The sequence below is a fragment of the Hipposideros armiger genome, unplaced genomic scaffold (genome assembly GCF_001890085.2).
Source record: "Hipposideros armiger isolate ML-2016 unplaced genomic scaffold, ASM189008v1 scaffold_319, whole genome shotgun sequence".
NCBI lineage: Eukaryota > Metazoa > Chordata > Mammalia > Chiroptera > Hipposideridae > Hipposideros > Hipposideros armiger.
The window spans coordinates 1557023-1566366 of NW_017731669.1; the positions used below are offsets into that span (position 1 = coordinate 1557023).

Here is a 9344-nt window from a genome sequence, read left to right on the forward strand (position 1 = left end):
CGAGGGGTAAAAATTATAACTATTGCACTGTGTTGTACAGCTGAAACTAATTCTAAAAAATGTGTATTTCATTATAAAAATAATTTTTAAAAAGTCATGGACCAAAAAAATAATAATAATAATAATAATAATAATAATTTTTAAAAAAATCATGGACCAAGTGGCTTCACAGGTGAATTTTAACAAATATTTAAAAAGAATTAACATCTATTCTTCTAAAACTATTCCAAAAATTCAAGAAGAGAAAGATCTCAAGCTCATTTTATGAGGCCATCATTACCCAGATTCCAAAACCAGAAAAAGACATTTAAAAAAAACAAAGTGGGATTCATTTCTGGTATGAATGGTTGGTTCAATATCCACAGGTCAATTAATGTGAAACACCACATAAACAAAATGAGAAATAAAAATCATATGGTCATATCAATAGATGCAAAAAAGAGTTTGACAAAATCCTGCATCCATTTATGATCAAAACTCTCAGCAAAATGGGAATCGAGGGAACATACCTCAACATAATAAAGACCATATATGACAAACCCACAGTCAATACCATACTCAATGGGGAAAAGCTGAAAGCATTCTCCTTAATATCAGGAACAAGAAAAGGATGTCCATTTTCACCACTTTTATTTAACATAGTATTGGAAGGCCTAGCCACAACAATCAGACAAGTAATAGAAATAAAAGGCATCCAAATTAGAAAGGAAGAAGTAAAACTGTACTTATTAGCAGATGACATGATACTATATAGAGAGAAGCCCAAAGATTCCACCAAAAAACTAGTAGAACTGATAAATGAATTCAGTAAAGTTGCAGGATACAAAATTAATATTCAGAAATTGATTGCATTTTATACACCAATAACAAATTATCAGAATGTGGAATTAAGAAAATAAATCCTACTTATACTCTCATCAAAAAAAAAAAAACTAGGAAAAAATTTAACCAAGGAGGTAGAAGGCTTGTACTTAGAAAATTTTAAGATAATGAAGGGAGAAATTGAAGAAGATACAAATAAATGAAAGCATATATCATGCTCATGGATAGGGAGAATTAACATGATTAAAAGTTCCATACTACCCAAAGCAATCTATAGATTCAATGCAATCCCTAATACCAATGGCATTTTTCACAGAACTAGAACAAATAATCTTAAAATTTATATAGAATGATAAAAGACCTGGAATAGCCATGGCAATCCTGAGAAATAATAAAGCTGGAGGTATCACGCTACCTAATATCAAACAAAGCTACAAAACCATAATAATCAAAACAGCATGGTACTGGCATAAAAACAGACACATAGATCAGTGGAACATAATAGAGAGCCCCAAAATAAAGCCATGCCTATATGCTCATTTAATCTATGACAACGGAAGCAAGATATACAATGGAGCAAAGCAGTCTATTCAATAAATGGTGCTGGGAAAACTGGATAGATACATGAAAAAAAATGAAATTGGACCACTTTCTTATTCTATATACAAGAATAAACTCAAAATGGATTAAAGACTTAAATATAAGACCTGAAACCATAAAACTCCTAGAAGAAAATATAGGAAGCAAACTCTCAGACATTACCCATAGTAACATTTTTACTGATTTATCTCTTTGGGCAAGGGAAACAAAAGAAATAATAAATAAATGGGACTACATCAAACTAAAACATTTTTTTCACAGCAAAAGAAACCATCAAAACAAAAAGACATTCTACTGAGTGGGAGAATATTTTGCTAATGATACATCAGACAAAGGGTTAACATCCAAATTTCATTAAAAAATCTCATACAACTCAACACCAAAAAAACAAGCAATCCAATTAGAAAATGGACAGATTATCTGAATAGACATTTCTCAAAAGAGGACATACAGATGGCCAACAGACATAGGAAAAGATGCACAAGGTCACTAAGCATCAGAGAAATGCAAATTAAAATCACAATGAAATATCACCTCATACGTGTCAGAATGGCCATCATCAATAAATCAACAAAAAGGTGTCAACAAGGATGTGGAGAAAGGGGAACCATTGTGCACTGTTGGTTGGATTGCAAATTGATTCAGTCACTACGGAAAACAGTTTGGAGATACCTCAAAAAATTAAAAATATTTCGCTTAGCGCAATAATCTCAAGATCCATCCATGTTGTTGCAAAAAGCACTATTTCATCTTATGGCAGAATAGTATTCCATTGTGTATACATACCACATCTTCTTTAACCAATCATTTATTGAAGGACACTTTGGTAAACAAAATAAGTCAGACATAAAAAGTCGAGAACCATATGATTTCACTGATATGTGGGATATAAAACTGAAAACAAGAAAGAAACAAGATAAACAAATGAAGAAACAAAACTCATAGACACAGACAATAGTTAATGGTTACCAGAGGGTGGGGGGGGGGTAGATGAGAGTAAAAGAGATCAAATATATGGTGATAGAAGGAGAACTGAGTTGCCTCAGGTGGTGAACACACAATGTGATACATAGATGATGTATTACAGAATTGTACACCTGAAACCTATGTAACTTTATTAACAGATATCACCCCAATAAACTTTAATTTAAAAAAAAGAAAAAAATTAAAACTAGAACTATCTTATGACCCAGTAATTTCATTTCTTGGAATTTATCTGAAGAAATCCAAACCACCATATATTGAAAAGATATATGCACCCCTATGTTTACTGCAGCACTATTCACAATAGCCAAGATATGGACACAACTAAAATATCCATCTTGATTGGATAAAGAAGTGGTACATATATACAATGGAGTATTACTCTTCCATTTAAAAGTATAAAATCTTACCATTTGCAACAACATGGATGGACCTAGAGGGTATTATGCTAAGTGAAATAAGTCATACTGAGAAAGACAAACACCATATGATCTCACTTAAATGTAGAACCTAAAGAACAAAATAAATGAACACACAAAAAAGATACAAACAATAAACTGATAGTTGCTAGAAGGGAAGAGGATTGGGGGACTGGGTGAGAAAGGTGAAGGGATTAGGAAGTACACATTGGAAATTACAAAATAGTCACAGAGATGTGAAGTACTGTATGAGTGTGTAGTCAATAGTATTGTAAAAACTATGTGTAGTGTCAGATGGGTCCTAGACTTATCAGGGGGATCACTTCATAAATTATATAAATGCCTAACCACTACACTGTACACCTGCCTGCCACTAATATAAAATAATATTGAATGTTAACTATAATTATATATATATATAATGGAGAGAGAGAGAGAGAGAGAGAGAGAGAGAGAGAGAGAGAGACTCTCATGGGATGTAAAAATCAAAAAAAAAAAAAAAGAACTAAGATTAAAAGTGAGAATGTTCTGCCAATTACTCTCTTTGTGTAATCACAGTCAGGACTCCAGGTATGATTTTCAAGAGCCCAGAGTATTCTCTATGGTAGGTGTGCCTGAAAAAAGCATGATTGACATCAGCTTGCACACAGGGATGAATCATTCATGGCCTCCCACCTGGAAGATGAGGCCTTCTGTGGGCCTTCCACTCACAGCCAGGATAATGTCACCAGCGGCAATGGCCCCATTTCTCCTCAGGGGCTGCCCTGGGAAGAGCTGTTTAATCCTCAAGATCATTCTTGAGGTGGCTGCAGCTCTCTCTCGCCATCTGCACAAAACTGAATCCCAAACCACCGGCGTTCTTTTTCAGTTTGACTTCAAACTTAGGTCCTATATTGCAGAATGCAAATAATATAAATCCTTGGGTAGATTACAAGTGAAACTGACCAGACTCAAAATTCAAACTGTCAAGTAGATGGATTACTCATTTTACATAAAAAGATTTCATTTTGCTAATTTTAATGACAGAGTCCATTATATATATTATAGATCAGTGTTGTCCAATGGAAATACAATGTGGGCTACAAATACAAACCACATATATAATTTCAAAGTTTTCAAATAGCTACATTTTTAAAAATGAGAGGAAACAGGTATAATTAACTTAATCATATTTTTTAATTTAACCCAGTATATCTAAAATACTACCATTTCAACTTATAATCAATACCAAAAGTATTAATATTTTACTCTCATCTCATGAACTAAGTTTCAGAAATTGAGAATGTGTTTTATCAATGTGGATTGTCCACATTTCAAGTACTTTATAGCTATATGTGACAAATAGCTATCACATCAGACAGTGCAATTACTGATAATCAACAAAGTTTATATGTAAAATAGACCTACATAATATGCCATGGCATTTAGTAAAACTTGTATCATGTTTACTCCCAGGACTCCTTTAGGACCTCAATTGTTTTTTAATATACTTGGAATTAAATTTTGCATAATTAGACTACGGAGACAATTATGGCCAACCCTATGGAAATACTTTAGCTGCTGTTTTGTTTAGCCATGTGGACTGACCATAAGACAAAACAGCAGCCTCAGGGCACCCAAGATGGACAGTCCCAGGAACCTAGGCACCCAAAGAGGCCTCTCAGACCCCCTCATCTGCCTTCACTCACTCAGCTGGCAATCAGTCAACAGAAACAGAGCACTGCTTTGTGAACTTTGACTTGGGGAAGAATGTAAGTATTGGAAGCTTTTAGGTTCAAGTGTGTTATATGACCATCTTCACTTTTGCCATCATTTGTCCCCTTCAGCTCATTTTTTAGTCAGTTTCTTGAAGTTCCTCACTGGAGTCAAGAGAAGATCAATGAAAAAGGACAAACCTGTGTTTTGCACGTGTCCCCCCTCCATCCAACCCCATCATTCACTATGGCTACCTTGCATTCAGCTCAACTTATTCCTTCTGGAAAATCTCTACGAAAGGATTGAAAAATTAGTAAGCTCCAAATCATGATATCCTGAGGAAATAATCCTTTTCCTAGCAGGAAACAAAATTGCAGGCAAGTGCAGAGAAGCAACTGATGGGAGATGTGCAACAATGCCCCTGAAAATTGATTGTGGGTGTACTTTTTCTTTTTAAGGTTTTATTGGGGAATTGGAGATGGGGAACAGCCAAGTTGTTGTCCTTCAATCTTAGTCGTGGAGGGCGCACTCAGCTCCAAGTCCAGTCGCCATTCGACCACCCGTCGGCAGCTCAGCTGCAGCTCAGCTCGGGCGTAGCTCAGGCGCAGCTCACTGGCCCATGTGGGAATTAAACTGGCAGTCCTGTTGCTCAGAGTTCGCGCCCTAACCAACTGAGCCACTCGGCCGGCCCTGGGTGTGCTTTTTTAAGATGATGCTGATAACAAGGCTAGTCTCTGAGCATTTCCTCCCCCAACCTACCTCATTATTCCTCAGATCTTTCGTTACAAATACCTTGGCTGGCATGTGGAGTTTGGGTCAGAAAATTCATGACCATTTTACTCCGATTTCATTCCCAAATACTTATAACAAAGATTCCAGCAGCTGACCAAAAAACCTCAGAAGGTTTGAGGGCTGAATTATGCCTGGTAATCATTTGGGACAATGCATTATTTTTCCAGGAACATATTCCATTAGATTGGCTTCAACTGCATTAAAAAGCTGGCGGCATCATGACCACCACTGCTCACTGTCTTTTGGAAACCCAGAGGAAGCCTTTCTGCCTTCCCTTTTGAGTTGAAAATTCAAAAGCAGCACAGGATGACATGACAATAGTAGCACTCAATTCTCTTCTCCTCTCACCATCTGTCGCTGAGACACAGCTTGCAGGCCTGTCAGGCAAGGCTGTTGCCAAGGAAACAGCCGCATATTCATCTCGCATCCTGTGATTAACAGAAGGACACTGCTGTGCAGTCCTGGGCCCCTTCTCTCTAAGACCCATCTTGCAACCTAGTAGGATGAATGGAAAAACTCAATTTATACATCTTTTGGCACCCAGGAGGCTCTCCCTTCACCCTACAAACGCTTTTTAATTTTCTGATGTTTCCAGTAGCTGCTTCATTTGAATCTCAAATTAAAACCTCTAAGCTAGCCTATATGTTGAGATCCAGAGCCATACTTCCAACTGCCTGTTAGACAAGTTCTCCTGTAATACATGTGCTTCTATGTCTGTGTATTCAAGACCAAATTAATCGTCTTCCCTCATTCACCCTCACTGTCCCCTCCTCATTCTGCCAAAATCATTCTTCCTCATGCATTTCCTCTCCCAGAACATGGAACCATCCCTCAACTAACCTCCCAGGGGCCACACTTGCTCTCCCCTTTCTGCCCTCCAAATACCCATCTGGCTTCTCAGGCTTGAATGTTCTCTATCAGAAACATCTCTCCAGTGTTCGCATTTCCTTCATTCCCTCTCCTGCCAATGCTCTGCTGGACTATGGCAAGCTCCTTGGCTTGCTGGACCCTGTCTTCTCCTTCTGCGGTCTGCCCTCCTCATGGCTATACACAACACTCTTGATTAAGAGTCTCCAATACTTCCTATCAGCTGGAGTCCCAACCCCTAACATGGTAACCCAGGCACATGTCAATCTGGCCCCCCGTTTCCTTCTGATTTGATTTCTACCCCCCTTCCCAACACACTATAACTCCTGTTACTCAAAGCATGGTTTAAGAGCCAGTGGCTAGACATCACCTGGTTGCTCTGTAGAAATGCCAAGCTTCCATTCAGGGGACTTGGCCCTGCCAACATCCTTCTGCTGCAACTGTCATTCAGCACTAAGCCCATAATCCCAGAGTGAAAATGTCTACCTGTCATCACTGCCAGTAGGCTGGCAAGTACTTTCTGTAATGATGTTAATTAGCAAAGGTCTAAAGAACAGAGACTACTAATAAATTATGATTCTGTTCTCAAGATATGTCAACCAAAGTCACTAATATAAATAAATCACAGCAAATCCGAAGACTGCTTTGGGAAAAAAAGCAAAGTTTCCCAAAAGGGGCCCCAGGAGTTTTTTCTGTCTCTGCCAGTTACCAAGAGGACGATGCCAGCTCTGTGGATTAGGACACTGGGGCAAGTAAGAGCTCCCACCCTCAGGCAGGAGATGGAACACAGTGTGGTAACATTCAGATGCTGCCTGGGCACTGCACAGAATAAATGCAGGGTGGGTGAATGCCTCCAGCTCTTGGTGTCTTGAATTTCTATCTCATTGTATGAAATGACTCCCAGAATAGTGTGGCCTGTAATCACACAGTGTGATGGGAATTGCATGAACTGGGGTAGGGGGTCAACACGTGCAAAGGCGGGTTAGTGTGCGGACCTGAGAACCGGTGGGAGCCCTGGTCAGTTAGTCCTGAGGCAGAGAGTGAGGGGGCAGCCAGAGCCAGGCGGGAGGAGTAGCTCCACGCCATCCGCTCTGTTTAGCTGTGTGATTCCAGAATCCAGGCAAATAACAAGGAAGTTTTTCAAAGCTATTTATAGGGGTGAGATTTTTCTGCTTGGGAACATCTGTCTGCTTCCTCCTGGCTTTCACATCCCTGTAGAAAAGTGTGGTAAAAGGCTGAAGTGAAAAAGAAAAAAAACAGACAAAGAAGAAAGTCTTGTTTTGGTATCTGCCTGCCCCCTCCCACCCAGAGGCAACTGCAGCGTCTAGTGTTGTCCATGAAAGCTCTGGAAGGAAGGGCAGCTCCCCAGTTATGGGTTACAGAGCACTCACCTGCTCAGAGCCCTCGAGGCACTGCACAGCCTGCTTGTGGGTGAGGCCACACAGGCTCACTTCATCCACCTGCAGGAGCTGGTCACCTGGGAGGGAAACAGATATCATGTCCCAGAGCTCCCAAGGCTGCAGGAAGGACGCCCGGGAGGCTCCCGCCAGCCCCTCTCTGTGCAGCCTCTGGGGTGGGAAGCAGAGCTGCGAGGAGCCCTGCCTGGGCTCTGAGCACCTTCACACACCAATGAGGGAGAAATCGTCCAGTTATTGGCTCCAAGAGTGGTCGAGCCATCTCTATACAACCTTGTCCTTTCTCTTGTTTTCCTGTGCAACAGTCTTTGAAAGTTTATTCAGGTTTCCTCAGGGTAATATTTATCTCCAGGATGTTTTCTATTTCAATAAAGGTTAGGGAGACCTGACTGGTGCCAGGGACACTGGAATTCTAGGGGGAATGAAGTAAGATCATAAGGGCCCTTCGTGGTTCAATTATGGCTATTTTGAAGAACAATATAAATCACTCCTTCCTTTAGAGCAGTAGACATAAGGAAGGGCAAAGAGGAGGCTCACCAGTGTCCTCCCCAGCCACTAGAGTGTCACCAATGCACATTCTGTCCTCCACGGGAAGTACCACTTCTCCCATGAAGGCCAAACAACAACACACTTAGTTAAAATCTTATATTTTGAAATCACCTCTCATTCCCAATGTGCCACTACAAACATCTGATTCCTATATGAACCTATCACGTGGATGGGCCAGGCTAAATTGTTCCCTTTTTCCAGGTGAGGAAGCCATGACCTGGTAAGGCAATCATTTTCACAAGGTCTCAGAGTGGAAGTCGGCCTGCACATCCCAGGCCAGGCGTGGCACACCCCAGGTTACACAGTTCTCAGCATAACTCCATCCCTCACCCCGCGTGATCTGCTCTTCCTTGGCAGCTGTTCCTCCAGGAATAATGGACTTCACGTAGATCCCTCCATAAAGTACACTCATATTAATGCCACCCTGAAAAACACAAGGAAAAATACACCACCTGTCTATCCCGGCCTGGCGGAGCTCTCCGACCTGCATTACTAAAATAGCCCCCATCTGCCTGCCACTCTATCCCATTACCTCATCTCCATGTGACACCATCGTATATATTCACTTGTTTGTTAAGCCTATACTATCCACGAGCAATAAGGTTAAGTCCTCACAAGAAGTGTAACAATACGAGCTGTGTGAGGGAGCTGTGCCGTACCCAGCCCCAGCAATGGCCCATGGCAGGCTCTCTGAAACTAGAGCTACATCAGTGCACCAGGCTGTCTCTCCATAAGCAGCAACCAGCGCAGGTACATACAGCTACAGGCTAGAGCCTGGCACATCCAAAAGCTGGTGCCTGGCATGTCCTGTGTGCTTGGGTTTTGGTGTGCAGATACAAAAGTAGAATTAAACTACACAGTATTCTGTAACTTACTTATATTTAACTTAATAGTTGAACACGAGGGCCGGCCAAGTGGCGCGATGGTTAAGAGCTGGCTTGGGATGCCAGAGGGCCCTGGTTCGGATCCCACATATGAGAGCCAGTGACACTGCCCTCTACAGCTAAGATGCTGAACAACAGTTCAACCTGGAGCTGGGATGCTGTGAGTCGCAGGAGACAGCAGCCCCTGCTGCAGTGGGTTGCCATGGGCTACCGTGTGTAGCCAGCAGCCAGCATGAGCAGCCAGCAGCCGCCGTGAGCGGCCGTCCAGAAGCCGCGACTGATCTGCCTCGCCCAGGAAGAGCGCAATGATGGTGCCA

At 41.2% G+C, this 9344-nt stretch overlaps 1 pseudogene; it reads right to left on the reverse strand.

The window, feature by feature from the left end:
- The window catches only part of LOC109392206 (putative protein FRMPD2-like), a 30424-nt pseudogene extending 22746 nt beyond the window's left edge, over positions 1-7678 (reverse strand).
- Positions 7679-9344: the final 1666 nt, after the last annotated feature.